This window comes from Pan paniscus, chromosome 2, assembly GCF_029289425.2.
Source record: "Pan paniscus chromosome 2, NHGRI_mPanPan1-v2.0_pri, whole genome shotgun sequence".
Taxonomy (NCBI): Eukaryota; Metazoa; Chordata; class Mammalia; order Primates; family Hominidae; genus Pan; species Pan paniscus.
This window is the reverse complement of record NC_085926.1, coordinates 196111999-196128392: the sequence shown is the minus strand read 5'-3', so window position 1 is coordinate 196128392 and position 16394 is coordinate 196111999. Positions and strand designations below refer to the sequence as shown.

At 58.3% G+C, this 16394-nt stretch overlaps 3 long non-coding RNA genes across 3 annotated transcripts; all 3 read right to left on the bottom strand.

Annotated features, from left to right (window-relative positions):
- Window positions 1–1929: 1929 nt before the first annotated feature.
- On the bottom strand, window positions 1930–4042 carry LOC129397498 (uncharacterized). Its single transcript, XR_008624988.2, has 3 exons — window positions 3895–4042; window positions 3049–3272; window positions 1930–2047 (listed from the first exon to the last, which is right to left on the bottom strand). It is a non-coding gene; the product is annotated as an uncharacterized LOC129397498 (long non-coding RNA).
- Window positions 4043–5189: 1147 nt separating this feature from the next.
- LOC129397497 (uncharacterized) lies at window positions 5190–8220 on the bottom strand. The gene is made up of 3 exons (XR_008624987.2): window positions 7487–8220; window positions 6484–6707; window positions 5190–5482 (listed from the first exon to the last, which is right to left on the bottom strand). It is a non-coding gene; the product is annotated as an uncharacterized LOC129397497 (long non-coding RNA).
- Window positions 8221–13056: 4836 nt separating this feature from the next.
- On the bottom strand, window positions 13057–15906 carry LOC129397496 (uncharacterized). The gene is made up of 3 exons (XR_008624986.2): window positions 15180–15906; window positions 14176–14399; window positions 13057–13174 (listed from the first exon to the last, which is right to left on the bottom strand). It is a non-coding gene; the product is annotated as an uncharacterized LOC129397496 (long non-coding RNA).
- Window positions 15907–16394: the final 488 nt, after the last annotated feature.

Genomic DNA, 16394 nt, shown 5'->3' with positions numbered 1-16394 from the left:
GCCAGCCGCTCTTCCCCCCCTGGCTCTTGGGACCCCCATCGCAGGGGGGGAGGCACCCCCTCGTGGCGGGGACTGAGAGCCAGCCCCTCTTCCCTCCATTTCTCTTAGGACCCCCATCGCAGGGGGGGAGGCACCCCCCGCGAGGCGGGGACTGAGAGCCAGCCGCTCTTTCCCCCCTGGGTCTTAGGACCCCCATCGCAGGGAGGGGAGGCACCCCCCGCGAGGCGGTGACTGAGAGCCAGCCCTTCTTCCTCGCCCAACTCTGAGGATCCCCATCACACGAGGGAGGCACACCCCGCGAGGCGGGGACTGAGAGCCAGCCCTTCTTCCTCGCCCAACTCTGAGGATCCCCATCACACGGGGGAGGCACACCCCGCGAGGCGGGGACTGAGAGCCAGTCCCTCTTCCCCCCCTGGCTTATGACCCCCATCGAGGATTCTAAGACCCTTAGGACCGACCTGGAGGGCTGTGGGTATTAGGTGTCCAAGAAGAAAACTCAGATCTGCCGACGACCGCAGGTAGCTTACTTGGGATTTACTATTCGACAGGTGTCCGAAAGCAGCCCGGGATCCGAAAGAAAGCAGGTCATTCGCAATCTTCCGGAGCCTAAGGGCCTAAGGGCCTTGGCAGCAACTGCCCTGCTAGTACAAGAAGCAAATCAGCTGACTCTTGGGAAAAACCAGAACATAAAGGCCCCCCAAGCTGTGGTGACTGAAAGCCAGCCCCTCTTCCCCTCCTGGCTCTTAGGACCCCCATCGCAGGAAGGGGAGGCACTCCCCGAGAGGCGGGCACTGAGAGCCAGCCCCTCATCCCCCCCTGGCTCTTAGGACCCACATCGCAGGGGGAGGAGGCACCTCCAGCGAGGCGGGGTCTCAGAGCCAGTCCCTCTTCCCCCACTGGCCCTTAGGACCCCCATCGCAGGGGGGGAGGCACCCCCCACGAGGCGGAGACTGAGAGCCAGCCCCTCTAAGCCTTCTGGCTCTTAGGACACCCATCACGGGGGGGGGAGGCACCCCCCGCGAAGCGGGTACAGAGAGCCAGCCCCTCTTAGCCTTCTGGCTCTTAGAAACCCCATCCCGGGGGTGGAGGCACCCCCCGCGAGGCGGGTATAGAGAGCCAGCCCCTCTTCTGCTCCTGGCTCTTAGGACCCCCATCACAGGGGGGGGAGGCACCCACCGAGAGGCGGGTACAGAGAGCCAGCCCCCCTTCCCCCACTGGCCCTTAGGACCCCCATCGCAGGGGCGGAGGCAACCCCCGTGAGGCGGGTTCTCAGAGCCAGCCCCTCTTCCCCACTGGCCCTTAGGACCCCCATCGCAGGGGGGGGAGGCACCCCCAGCGAGGCGGGGTCTCAGAGCCAGCCCCTCTTCCCCCAATGGCCCTTAGGACCCCCATCGCAGGGGGGGGAGGCGCCCCCCACGAGGCGGGTACAGAGAGCCAGCCCCACTTCTGCTCCTGGCTCTTAGGACCCCCATCACGGGGGGGGAGGCACTCCCCGCGAGGCGGGTACAGAGAGCCAGCCCCTCTTCTGCTCCTGGCTCTTAGGACCCCCATCACAGGAAGGGGAGGCACCCCCCGAGAGGCGGGTACAGAGAGCCAGCCCCCCTTCCCCCACTGGCCCTTAGGACCCCCATCGCAGGCGGGGAGGCACCCCCAGCGAGGCGTGGTCTCAGAGCCAGCCCCTCTTCCCCCACTGACTCTTAGGACCCCCATCGCAGTGGGGGGAGGCACCCCCAGTGAGGCGGGGTCTCAGAGCCAGCCCCTCTTCCCCCGCTGGCTCTGAGGATCCTCCGTGGACTCACAGCCTCTTTACCATATTGTGAGTAATATCATCTCCCCCTTTGGAGATTACGAACTCTTTCACAGACGGGTGTACACCCTCGGTGTACAGAGGGTGTACACCCGTCTGTATTGGGAGTAATATCATCCCCTTCCTCCCTGAATACGAAGAACAGTATCACAGGGGTGTTTCTGCTCCCTGCGATATCGCGTGTCATATCCTCCTCTCCCACGTTGCAATTAGAAGGAATATCAGTGGGGGCGTGTCCACCTGTAGGGAAAAGAAAGAGAGATCAGACTGTCACTGTGTCCATGTAGAAAGGAAAGACATAAGAGACTCCATTTTGAAAAAGACCTGTCCTTTAAACAATTGCTTTGCTGAGATGTTGTTAATTTGTAGCTTTGCCCTAGCCGCTTGGCCCCAGCCACTTTGACCCAACCTGGAGCTCACAAAAACATGTGTTGTATAAAATCAAAGTTTAAGGGATGTAGGGCTGTGCAGGACGTGCCTTGTTAACAAAATGTTTACCAGCAGTATACTTGGTAAAAGTCATCGCCATTCTCTAGTCTCAATAAAGCGGGGACACAGTGCACTGTGGAAAGCCGCAGGGACCTCTGCCCTTGAAAGCAGGGTATTGTCCAAGCTCTCTCCCCATGTGATAGTCTGAAATATAGCCTCATGGGATGAGAAAGACCTGACTGTCCCCCAGCCCGACACCCGTAATGGGTCTGTGCTGAGGTGGATTAGTAAAAGAGGAAAGCCTCTTGCAGCTGAGATGGAGGAAGGCCACTATCTCCTGCTTGCCCCTGGGAACTGAATGTCTCGGTGTAAAACCCGATTGTACATTCGTTCAACTCTGAGATACGAGAAAAGCTGCCCTGTGGCGGGAGGCGAGACATGTTTGCAGTAACACTGCCTTGTTCTTCTTTACTCCACTGAGATGTTTGGGTGCAGAGAAACAAATCTGGCTTACGTGCACGTCCAGTCATAGTACCTTCCCTTGAACCTAATTATGACATGGATTCTTTTGCTCACATGTCTTCTGCTGACTCTCTCCTTATCATCACCCTGCTCTCCTACTACATTCCTTTCTGCTAAAATCATGAAAATCATAATCAATAAAAACTGAGGGAACTCAGAGGCTGGTGCCGGTGCAGGTCCTTGGTGTGCTGAGCGCCGGTCCCCTGGACCCACTGTTGTATCTTTACACTTTCTCTCTGTGTCTTATTTCTTTTCTCAGTCTCTCGTCCCACCCAACTAGAAATACTCACAGGTGTGGAGGGGCAGTCCACCACTTCATCCACCTTCTGTCATATTGAAAGTAACATCATCTTCTTCCCTCCAGGATCGTGGAAATAATATCCCTGGGGGGTTTCCACTTTCTGCCATGTATGTAGTCATATCACCCCCTCCGCCGTGGAATATCATTAAGGAACATCTCACATGGGGCTGTATACTTCCTCCGATATTGGGAGTGACATCAACCTCTCGGTCTCTGAATATGAGGAAGAAAATCACAGGGCGGGTGTACACCTCGTGCTCTACGATGGGGAGTCATATCTGTCTGTTATGGGGAGTAATATCATCCTCTCCCTTTCAGGATACTAATAACAATTTAACAGGCTGGGTGAACACAGCCTGCGATGCTGAAATTATCATCCTCTCCCCCTCTTTCTCCCCTGGCTCTTAGGATGCCCATCTCAGCGGAGCGAGCCACCCCCCGCGAGGCGGGGACTGAGCCAGCCCCTCTTCCCCCCTGGCTCTTAGGACCCCCATCGCAGTGGGGGAATGCACCCCTGGCGAGGCGCGGACTTAGAGCCAGCCGCTCTTCACCCCCTGGCTCTTGGGACCCCCATCGCAGGGGGGGAGGCACCCCCTCGTGGCGGGGACTGAGAGCCAGCCCCTCTTCCCTCCATTTCTCTTAGGACCCCCATCGCAGGGGGGGAGGCACCCCCCGCGAGGCGGTGACTGAGAGCCAACCCTTCTTCCTCGCCCAACTCTGAGGATCCCCATCACACGGGGGAGGCACACCCCGCGAGGCGGGGACTGAGAGCCAGTCCCTCTTCCCCCCCTGGCTTATGACCCCCATCGAGGATTCTAAGACCCTTAGGACCGACCTGGAGGGCTGTGGGTATTAGGTGTCCAAGAAGAAAACTCAGATCTGCCGACGACCGCAGGTAGCTTACTTGGGATTTACTATTCGACAGGTGTCCGAAAGCAGCCCGGGATCCGAAAGAAAGCAGGTCATTCGCAATCTTCCGGAGCCTAAGGGCCTAAGGGCCTTGGCAGCAACTGCCCTGCTAGTACAAGAAGCAAATCAGCTGACTCTTGGGAAAAACCAGAACATAAAGGCCCCCCAAGCTGTGGTGACTGAAAGCCAGCCCCTCTTCCCCTCCTGGCTCTTAGGACCCCCATCGCAGGAAGGGGAGGCACTCCCCGAGAGGCGGGCACTGAGAGCCAGCCCCTCATCCCCCCCTGGCTCTTAGGACCCACATCGCAGGGGGAGGAGGCACCTCCAGCGAGGCGGGGTCTCAGAGCCAGTCCCTCTTCCCCCACTGGCCCTTAGGACCCCCATCGCAGGGGGGGAGGCACCCCCCACGAGGCGGAGACTGAGAGCCAGCCCCTCTAAGCCTTCTGGCTCTTAGGACACCCATCACGGGGGGGGGAGGCACCCCCCGCGAAGCGGGTACAGAGAGCCAGCCCCTCTTAGCCTTCTGGCTCTTAGAAACCCCATCCCGGGGGTGGAGGCACCCCCCGCGAGGCGGGTATAGAGAGCCAGCCCCTCTTCTGCTCCTGGCTCTTAGGACCCCCATCACAGGGGGGGGAGGCACCCACCGAGAGGCGGGTACAGAGAGCCAGCCCCCCTTCCCCCACTGGCCCTTAGGACCCCCATCGCAGGGGCGGAGGCAACCCCCGTGAGGCGGGTTCTCAGAGCCAGCCCCTCTTCCCCACTGGCCCTTAGGACCCCCATCGCAGGGGGGGGAGGCACCCCCAGCGAGGCGGGGTCTCAGAGCCAGCCCCTCTTCCCCCAATGGCCCTTAGGACCCCCATCGCGGGGGGGGAGGCGCCCCCCACGAGGCGGGTACAGAGAGCCAGCCCCTCTTCTGCTCCTGGCTCTTAGGACCCCCATCACGGGGGGGGAGGCACCCCCCGCGAGGCGGGTACAGAGAGCCAGCCCCTCTTCTGCTCCTGGCTCTTAGGACCCCCATCACAGGAAGGGGAGGCACCCCCCGAGAGGCGGGTACAGAGAGCCAGCCCCCCTTCCCCCACTGGCCCTTAGGACCCCCATCGCAGGGGGGGAGGCACCCCCAGCGAGGCGTGGTCTCAGAGCCAGCCCCTCTTCCCCCACTGACTCTTAGGACCCCCATCGCAGTGGGGGGAGGCACCCCCAGTGAGGCGGGGTCTCAGAGCCAGCCCCTCTTCCCCCGCTGGCTCTGAGGATCCTCCGTGGACTCACAGCCTCTTTACCATATTGTGAGTAATATCATCTCCCCCTCTGGAGATTACGAACTCTTTCACAGACGGGTGTACACCCTCGGTGTACAGAGGGTGTACACCCGTCTGTATTGGGAGTAATATCATCCCCTTCCTCCCTGAATACGAAGAACAGTATCACAGGGGTGTTTCTGCTCCCTGCGATATCGCGTGTCATATCCTCCTCTCCCACGTTGCAATTAGAAGGAATATCAGTGGGGGCGTGTCCACCTGTAGGGAAAAGAAAGAGAGATCAGACTGTCACTGTGTCCATGTAGAAAGGAAAGACATAAGAGACTCCATTTTGAAAAAGACCTGTCCTTTAAACAATTGCTTTGCTGAGATGTTGTTAATTTGTAGCTTTGCCCTAGCCGCTTGGCCCCAGCCACTTTGACCCAACCTGGAGCTCACAAAAACATGTGTTGTATAAAATCAAAGTTTAAGGGATGTAGGGCTGTGCAGGACGTGCCTTGTTAACAAAATGTTTACCAGCAGTATACTTGGTAAAAGTCATCGCCATTCTCTAGTCTCAATAAACCGGGGACACAGTGCACTGTGGAAAGCCGCAGGGACCTCTGCCCTTGAAAGCAGGGTATTGTCCAAGCTCTCTCCGCATGTGATAGTCTGAAATATAGCCTCATGGGATGAGAAAGACCTGACTGTCCCCCAGCCCGACACCCGTAATGGGTCTGTGCTGAGGTGGATTAGTAAAAGAGGAAAGCCTCTTGCAGCTGAGATGGAGGAAGGCCACTATCTCCTGCTTGCCCCTGGGAACTGAATGTCTCGGTGTAAAACCCGATTGTACATTCGTTCAACTCTGAGATACGAGAAAAGCTGCCCTGTGGCGGGAGGCCAGACATGTTTGCAGTAACACTGCCTTGTTCTTCTTTACTCCACTGAGATGTTTGGGTGGAGAGAAACAAATCTGGCTTACGTGCACGTCCAGTCATAGTACCTTCCCTTGAACCTAATTATGACATGGATTCTTTTGCTCACATGTCTTCTGCTGACTCTCTCCTTATCATCACCCTGCTCTCCTACGACATTCCTTTCTGCTAAAATCATGAAAATCATAATCAATAAAAACTGAGGGAACTCAGAGGCTGGTGCCGGTGCAGGTCCTTGGTGTGCTGAGCGCCGGTCCCCTGGACCCACTGTTGTATCTTTACACTTTCTCTCTGTGTCTTATTTCTTTTCTCAGTCTCTCGTCCCACCCAACTAGAAATACTCACAGGTGTGGAGGGGCAGTCCACCACTTCATCCACCTTCTGTCATATTGAAAGTAACATCATCTTCTTCCCTCCAGGATCGTGGGAATAATATCCCTGGGGGGTTTCCACTTTCTGCCATGTATGTAGTCATATCACCCCCTCCGCCGTGGAATATCATTAAGGAACATCTCACATGGGGCTGTATACTTCCTCCGATATTGGGAGTGACATCAACCTCTCGGTCTCTGAATATGAGGAAGAAAATCACAGGGCGGGTGTACACCTCGTGCTCTACGATGGGGAGTCATATCTGTCTGTTATGGGGAGTAATATCATCCTCTCCCTTTCAGGATACTAATAACAATTTAACAGGCTGGGTGAACACAGCCTGCGATGCTGAAATTATCATCCTCTCCCCCTCTTTCTCCCCTGGCTCTTAGGATGCCCATCTCAGCGGAGCGAGCCACCCCCCGCGAGGCGGGGACTGAGCCAGCCCCTCTTCCCCCCTGGCTCTTAGGACCCGCATCGCAGTGGGGGGATGCACCCCTGGCGAGGCGCGGACTTAGAGCCAGCCGCTCTTCCCCCCCTGGCTCTTGGGACCCCCATCGCAGGGGGGGAGGCACCCCCTCGTGGCGGGGACTGAGAGCCAGCCCCTCTTCCCTCCATTTCTCTTAGGACCCCCATCGCAGGGGGGGAGGCACCCCCCGCGAGGCGGGGACTGAGAGCCAGCCGCTCTTTCCCCCCTGGCTCTTAGGACCCCCATCGCAGGGAGGGGAGGCACCCCCCGCGAGGCAGCGACTGAGAGCCAGCCCTTCTTCCTCGCCCAACTCTGAGGATCCCCATCACACGAGGGAGGCACACCCCGCGAGGCGGGGACTGAGAGCCAGCCCTTCTTCCTCGCCCAACTCTGAGGATCCCCATCACACGGGGGAGGCACACCCCGCGAGGCGGGGACTGAGAGCCAGTCCCTCTTCCCCCCCGGCTTATGACCCCCATCGAGGATTCTAAGACCCTTAGGACCGACCTGGAGGGCTGTGGGTATTAGGTGTCCAAGAAGAAAACTCAGATCTGCCGACGACCGCAGGTAGCTTACTTGGGATTTACTATTCGACAGGTGTCCGAAAGCAGCCCGGGATCCGAAAGAAAGCAGGTCATTCGCAATCTTCCGGAGCCTAAGGGCAGAAGGCTGGTGAGAGAATTCCTAGGAGCTGTGGGGTTTTGTAGACTGCGGAGCCCAACTTTGCAGTATTAGCCACGCCTTTGTATGACGTCACAAAGGGGGCGGGGACCGGGAACATTTGGAATGGGGATTCCAACAACAGCAAGTCTTTCATGACTTAAAGGAAAAACTTCTGAAAGCCCCAGCCCAGGGGCTAGCGGATCTCACAAAGCCTTTTCCACTGTATGCGTCAGAGAAAAGATGGCAGCTGGACTTTAAACCCAAACTGTGGGGCCCTGGCTGAGGCCGGTGGCCTACCTCTCTAAACAGCTAGACAGGGTTTCTAAAGGATGGCCCCCCTGTTTGAGGGCCTTGGCAGCAACTGCCGTGCTAGTACAAGAAGCAAATCAGCTGACTCTTGGGAAAAACCAGAACATAAAGGCCCCCCAAGCTGTGGTGACTGAAAGCCAGCCCCTCTTCCCCTCCTGGCTCTTAGGACCCCCATCGCAGGAAGGGGAGGCACTCCCCGAGAGGCGGGCACTGAGAGCCAGCCCCTCATCCCCCCCTGGCTCTTAGGACCCACATCGCAGGGGGAGGAGGCACCTCCAGCGAGGCGGGGTCTCAGAGCCAGTCCCTCCTCCCCCACTGGCCCTTAGGACCCCCATCGCAGGGGGGCAGGCACCCCCCACGAGGCGGAGACTGAGAGCCAGCCCCTCTAAGCCTTCTGGCTCTTAGGACCCCCATCACGGGGGGGGGAGGCACCCCCCGCGAAGCGGGTACAGAGAGCCAGCCCCTCTAAGCCTTCTGGCTCTTAGAAACCCCATCCCGGGGGTGGAGGCACCCCCCGCGAGGCGGGTATAGAGAGCCAGCCCCTCTTCTGCTCCTGGCTCTTAGGACCCCCATCACAGGGGGGAGAGGCACCCACCGAGAGGCGGGTACAGAGAGCCAGCCCCCCTTCCCCCACTGGCCCTTAGGACCCCCATCGCAGGGGGCGGAGGCAACCCCCGTGAGGCGGGTTCTCAGAGCCAGCCCCTCTTCCCCCACTGGCCCTTAGGACCCCCATCGCAGGGGGGGGGAGGCACCCCCAGCGAGGCGGGGTCTCAGAGCCAGTCCCTCTTCGCCCACTGGCCCTTAGGACCCCCATCGCAGGGGGGGAGGCACCCCCCACGAGGCGGAGACTGAGAGCCAGCCCCTCTAAGTCTTCTGGCTCTTAGGACCCCCATCACGGGGGGGGGAGGCACCCCCCGCGAAGCGGGTACAGAGAGCCAGCCCCTCTAAGCCTTCTGGCTCTTAGAAACCCCATCCCGGGGGTGGAGGCACCCCCCGCGAGGCGGGTATAGAGACCCAGCCCCTCTTCTGCTCCTGGCTCTTAGGACCCCCATCACAGGGGGGGGAGGCACCCAACGAGAGGCGGGTACAGAGAGCCAGCCCCCCTTCCCCCACTGGCCCTTAGGACCCCCATCGCAGGGGCGGAGGCAACCCCCGTGAGGCGGGTTCTCAGAGCCAGCCCCTCTTCCCCCACTGGCCCTTAGGACCCCCATCACAGGGGGGGGAGGCACCCCCAGCGAGGCGGGGTCTCAGAGCCAGCCCCTCTTCCCCCAATGGCCCTTAGGACCCCCATCGCAGGGGGGGAAGGCGCCCCCCACGAGGCGGGTACAGAGAGCCAGCCCCACTTCTGCTCCTGGCTCTTAGGACCCCCATCACAGGGGGGGGAGGCACCCCCCGAGAGGCGGGTACAGAGAGCCAGCCCCCCTTCCCCCACTGGCCCTTAGGACCCTCATCGCAGGGGGGGGAGGCACCCCCCGCGAGGCGGGGTCTCAGAGCCAGCCCCTCTTCCCCCACTGGCTCTTAGGACCCCCATCGCAGTGGGGGGAGGCACCCCCAGCGAGGCGGGGTCTCAGAGCCAGCCCCTCTTCCCCCGCTGGCTCTGAGGATCCTCCGTGGACTCACAGCCTCTTTACCATATTGTGAGTAATATCATCTGCCCCTCTGGAGATTACGAACTCTTTCACAGACGGGTGTACACCCTCGGTGTACAGAGGGTGTACACCCGTCTGTATTGGGAGTAATATCATCCTCTTCCTCCCTGAATATGAAGAACAGTATCACAGGGGTGTTTCTGCTCCCTGCGATATCGCGTGTCATATCCTCCTCTCCCACGTTGCAATTAGAAGGAATATCAGTGGGGGCGTGTCCACCTGTAGGGAAAAGAAAGAGAGATCAGACTGTCACTGTGTCCATGTAGAAAGGAAAGACATAAGAGACTCCATTTTGAAAAAGACCTGTCCTTTAAACAATTGCTTTGCTGAGATGTTGTTAATTTGTAGCTTTGCCCTAGCCGCTTGGCCCCAGCCACTTTGACCCAACCTGGAGCTCACAAAAACATGTGTTGTATAAAATCAAAGTTTAAGGGATGTAGGGCTGCGCAGGACGTGCCTTGTTAACAAAATGTTTACCAGCAGTATACTTGGTAAAAGTCATCGCCATTCTCTAGTCTCAATAAACCGGGGACACAGTGCACTGTGGAAAGCCGCAGGGACCTCTGCCCTTGAAAGCAGGGTATTGTCCAAGCTCTCTCCCCATGTGATAGTCTGAAATATAGCCTCATGGGATGAGAAAGACCTGACTGTCCCCCAGCCCGACACCCGTAATGGGTCTGTGCTGAGGTGGATTAGTAAAAGAGGAAAGCCTCTTGCAGCTGAGATGGAGGAAGGCCACTATCTCCTGCTTGCCCCTGGGAACTGAATGTCTCGGTGTAAAACCCGATTGTACATTCGTTCAACTCTGAGATAGGAGAAAAGCTGCCCTGTGGCGGGAGGCCAGACATGTTTGCAGTAACACTGCCTTGTTCTTCTTTACTCCACTGAGATGTTTGGGTGGAGAGAAACAAATCTGGCTTACGTGCACGTCCAGTCATAGTACCTTCCCTTGAACCTAATTATGACATGGATTCTTTTGCTCACATGTCTTCTGCTGACTCTCTCCTTATCATCACCCTGCTCTCCTACGACATTCCTTTCTGCTAAAATCATGAAAATCATAATCAATAAAAACTGAGGGAACTCAGAGGCTGGTGCCGGTGCAGGTCCTTGGTGTGCTGAGCGCCGGTCCCCTGGACCCACTGTTGTATCTTTACACTTTCTCTCTGTGTCTTATTTCTTTTCTCAGTCTCTCGTCCCACCCAACTAGAAATACTCACAGGTGTGGAGGGGCAGTCCACCACTTCATCCACCTTCTGTCATATTGAAAGTAACATCATCTTCTTCCCTCCAGGATCGTGGGAATAATATCCCTGGGGGGTTTCCACTTTCTGCCATGTATGTAGTCATATCACCCCCTCCGCCGTGGAATATCATTAAGGAACATCTCACATGGGGCTGTATACTTCCTCCGATATTGGGAGTGACATCAAGCTCTCGGTCTGTGAATATGAGGAAGAACATCACAGGGCGAGTGTACACCTCGTGCTCTACGATGGGGAGTCATATCTGTCTGTTATGGGGAGTAATATCATCCTCTCCCTTTCAGGATACTAATAACAATTTAACAGGCTGGGTGAACACAGCCTGCGATGCTGAAATTATCATCCTCTCCCCCTCTTTCTCCCCTGGCTCTTAGGATGCCCATCTCAGCGGAGCGAGCCACCCCCCGCGAGGCGGGGACTGAGCCAGCCCCTCTTCCCCCCTGGCTCTTAGGACCCGCATCGCAGTGGGGGGATTCACCCCTGGCGAGGCGCGGAGTTAGAGCCAGCCGCTCTTCACCCCCTGGCTCTTGGGACCCCCATCGCAGGGGGGGAGGCACCCCCTCGTGGCGGGGACTGAGAGCCAGCCCCTCTTCCCTCCATTTCTCTTAGGACCCCCATCGCAGGGGGGGAGGCACCCCCCGCGAGGCGGTGACTGAGAGCCAGCCCTTCTTCCTCGCCCAACTCTGAGGATCCCCATCACACGGGGGAGGCACACCCCGCGAGGCGGGGACTGAGAGCCAGTCCCTCTTCCCCCCCTGGCTTATGACCCCCATCGAGGATTCTAAGACCCTTAGGACCGACCTGGAGGGCTGTGGGTATTAGGTGTCCAAGAAGAAAACTCAGATCTGCCGACGACCGCAGGTAGCTTACTTGGGATTTACTATTCGACAGGTGTCCGAAAGCAGCCCGGGATCCGAAAGAAAGCAGGTCATTCGCAATCTTCCGGAGCCTAAGGGCCTAAGGGCCTTGGCAGCAACTGCCCTGCTAGTACAAGAAGCAAATCAGCTGACTCTTGGGAAAAACCAGAACATAAAGGCCCCCCAAGCTGTGGTGACTGAAAGCCAGCCCCTCTTCCCCTCCTGGCTCTTAGGACCCCCATCGCAGGAAGGGGAGGCACTCCCCGAGAGGCGGGCACTGAGAGCCAGCCCCTCATCCCCCCCTGGCTCTTAGGACCCACATCGCAGGGGGAGGAGGCACCTCCAGCGAGGCGGGGTCTCAGAGCCAGTCCCTCTTCCCCCACTGGCCCTTAGGACCCCCATCGCAGGGGGGGAGGCACCCCCCACGAGGCGGAGACTGAGAGCCAGCCCCTCTAAGCCTTCTGGCTCTTAGGACACCCATCACGGGGGGGGGAGGCACCCCCCGCGAAGCGGGTACAGAGAGCCAGCCCCTTTTAGCCTTCTGGCTCTTAGAAACCCCATCCCGGGGGTGGAGGCACCCCCCGCGAGGCGGGTATAGAGACCCAGCCCCTCTTCTGCTCCTGGCTCTTAGGACCCCCATCACAGGGGGGGAGGCACCCACCGAGAGGCGGGTACAGAGAGCCAGCCCCCCTTCCCCCACTGGCCCTTAGGACCCCCATCGCAGGGGCGGAGGCAACCCCCGTGAGGCGGGTTCTCAGAGCCAGCCCCTCTTCCCCACTGGCCCTTAGGACCCCCATCGCAGGGGGGGGAGGCACCCCCAGCGAGGCGGGGTCTCAGAGCCAGCCCCTCTTCCCCCAATGGCCCTTAGGACCCCCATCGCAGGGGGGGGAGGCGCCCCCCACGAGGCGGGTACAGAGAGCCAGCCCCACTTCTGCTCCTGGCTCTTAGGACCCCCATCACGGGGGGGGAGGCACCCCCCGAGAGGCGGGTACAGAGAGCCAGCCCCTCTTCTGCTCCTGGCCCTTAGGACCCCCATCGCAGGGGGGGAGGCACCCCCAGCGAGGCGTGGTTTCAGAGCCAGCCCCTCTTCCCCCACTGACTCTTAGGACCCCCATCGCAGTGGGGGGAGGCACCCCCAGTGAGGCGGGGTCTCAGAGCCAGCCCCTCTTCCCCCGCTGGCTCTGAGGATCCTCCGTGGACTCACAGCCTCTTTACCATATTGTGAGTAATATCATCTCCCCCTTTGGAGATTACGAACTCTTTCACAGACGGGTGTACACCCTCGGTGTACAGAGGGTGTACACCCGTCTGTATTGGGAGTAATATCATCCCCTTCCTCCCTGAATACGAAGAACAGTATCACAGGGGTGTTTCTGCTCCCTGCGATATCGCGTGTCATATCCTCCTCTCCCACGTTGCAATTAGAAGGAATATCAGTGGGGGCGTGTCCACCTGTAGGGAAAAGAAAGAGAGATCAGACTGTCACTGTGTCCATGTAGAAAGGAAAGACATAAGAGACTCCATTTTGAAAAAGACCTGTCCTTTAAACAATTGCTTTGCTGAGATGTTGTTAATTTGTAGCTTTGCCCTAGCCGCTTGGCCCCAGCCACTTTGACCCAACCTGGAGCTCACAAAAACATGTGTTGTATAAAATCAAAGTTTAAGGGATGTAGGGCTGTGCAGGACGTGCCTTGTTAACAAAATGTTTACCAGCAGTATACTTGGTAAAAGTCATCGCCATTCTCTAGTCTCAATAAAGCGGGGACACAGTGCACTGTGGAAAGCCGCAGGGACCTCTGCCCTTGAAAGCAGGGTATTGTCCAAGCTCTCTCCCCATGTGATAGTCTGAAATATAGCCTCATGGGATGAGAAAGACCTGACTGTCCCCCAGCCCGACACCCGTAATGGGTCTGTGCTGAGGTGGATTAGTAAAAGAGGAAAGCCTCTTGCAGCTGAGATGGAGGAAGGCCACTATCTCCTGCTTGCCCCTGGGAACTGAATATCTCGGTGTAAAACCCGATTGTACATTCGTTCAACTCTGAGATAGGAGAAAAGCTGCCCTGTGGCGGGAGGCCAGACATGTTTGCAGTAACACTGCCTTGTTCTTCTTTACTCCACTGAGATGTTTGGGTGCAGAGAAACAAATCTGGCTTACGTGCACGTCCAGTCATAGTACCTTCCCTTGAACCTAATTATGACATAGATTCTTTTGCTCACATGTCTTCTGCTGACTCTCTCCTTATCATCACCCTGCTCTCCTACTACATTCCTTTCTGCTAAAATCATGAAAATCATAATCAATAACAACTGAGGGAACTCAGAGGCTGGTGCCGGTGCAGGTCCTTGGTGTGCTGAGCGCCGGTCCCCTGGACCCACTGTTGTATCTTTACACTTTCTCTCTGTGTCTTATTTCTTTTCTCAGTCTCTCGTCCCACCCAACTAGAAATACTCACAGGTGTGGAGGGGCAGTCCACCACTTCATCCACCTTCTGTCATATTGAAAGTAACATCATCTTCTTCCCTCCAGGATCGTGGGAATAATATCCCTGGGGGGTTTCCACTTTCTGCCATGTATGTAGTCATATCACCCCCTCCGCCGTGGAATATCATTAAGGAACATCTCACATGGGGCTGTATACTTCCTCCGATATTGGGAGTGACATCAACCTCTCGGTCTCTGAATATGAGGAAGAAAATCACAGGGCGGGTGTACACCTCGTGCTCTACGATGGGGAGTCATATCTGTCTGTTATGGGGAGTAATATCATCCTCTCCCTTTCAGGATACTAATAACAATTTAACAGGCTGGGTGAACACAGCCTGCGATGCTGAAATTATCATCCTCTCCCCCTCTTTCTCCCCTGGCTCTTAGGATGCCCATCTCAGCGGAGCGAGCCACCCCCCGCGAGGCGGGGACTGAGCCAGCCCCTCTTCCCCCCTGGCTCTTAGGACCCCCATCGCAGTGGGGGGATGCACCCCTGGCGAGGCGCGGACTTAGAGCCAGCCGCTCTTCCCCCCCTGGCTCTTGGGACCCCCATCGCAGGGGGGGAGGCACCCCCTCGTGGCGGGGACTGAGAGCCAGCCCCTCTTCCCTCCATTTCTCTTAGGACCCCCATCGCAAGGGGGGAGGCACCCCCCGTGAGGCGGGGACTGAGAGCCAGCCGCTCTTTCCCCCCTGGCTCTTAGGACCCCCATCGCAGGGAGGGGAGGCACCCCCCGCGAGGCGGTGACTGAGAGCCAGCCCTTCTTCCTCGCCCAACTCTGAGGATCCCCATCACACGGGGGAGGCACACCCCGCGAGGCGGGGACTGAGAGCCAGCCCTTCTTCCTCGCCCAACTCTGAGGATCCCCATCACACGGGGGAGGCACACCCCGCGAGGCGGGGACTGAGAGCCAGTCCCTCTTCCCCCTCTGGCTTATGACCCCCATCGAGGATTCTAAGACCCTTAGGACCGACCTGGAGGGCTGTGGGTATTAGGTGTCCAAGAAAAAACTCAGATCTGCCGACGACCGCAGGTAGCTTACTTGGGATTTACTATTCGACAGGTGTCCGAAAGCAGCCCGGGATCCGAAAGAAAGCAGGTCATTCGCAATCTTCCGGAGCCTAAGGGCAGAAGGCTGGTGAGAGAATTCCTAGGAGCTGTGGGGTTTTGTAGACTGTGGAGCCCAACTTTGCAGTATTAGCCACGCCTTTGTATGACGTCACAAAGGGGGGCGGGGACCGGCAACTTTTGGAATGGGGATTCCAACAACAGCAAGTCTTTCATGACTTAAAGGAAAAACTTCTGAAAGCCCCAGCCCAGGGGCTAGCGGATCTCACAAAGCCTTTTCCACTGTATGCGTCAGAGAAAAGATGGCAGCTGGACTTTAAACCCAAACTGTGGGGCCCTGGCTGAGGCCGGTGGCCTACCTCTCTAAACACCTAGACAGGGTTTCTAAAGGATGGCCCCCCTGTTTGAGGGCCTTGGCAGCAACTGCCCTGCTAGTACAAGAAGCAAATCAGCTGACTCTTGGGAAAAACCAGAACATAAAGGCCCCCCAAGCTGTGGTGACTGAAAGCCAGCCCCTCTTCCCCTCCTGGCTCTTAGGACCCCCATCGCAGGAAGGGGAGGCACTCCCCGAGAGGCGGGCACTGAGAGCCAGCCCCTCATCCCCCCCTGGCTCTTAGGACCCACATCGCAGGGGGAGGAGGCACCTCCAGCAAGGCGGGGTCTCAGAGCCAGTCCCTCTTCCCCCACTGGCCCTTAGGACTCCCATCGCAGGGGGGGAGGCACCCCCCACGAGGCGGAGACTGAGAGCCAGCCCCTCTAAGCCTTCTGGCTCTTAGGACCCCCATCACGGGGGGGGTGGCACCCCCCGCGAAGCGGGTACAGAGAGCCAGCCCCTCTAAGCCTTCTGGCTCTTAGAAACCCCATCCCGGGGGTGGAGGCACCCCCCGCGAGGCGGGTATAGAGAGCCAGCCCCTCTTCTGCTCCTGGCTCTTAGGACCCCCATCACAGGGGGGGGAGGCACCCACCGAGAGGCGGGTACAGAGAGCCAGCCCCCCTTCCCCCACTGGCCCTTAGGACCCCCATCGCAGGGGGCGGAGGCAACCCCCGTGAGGCGGGTTCTCAGAGCCAGCCCCTCTTCCCCCACTGGCCCTTAGGACCCCCATCGCAGGGGGGGGAGGCAC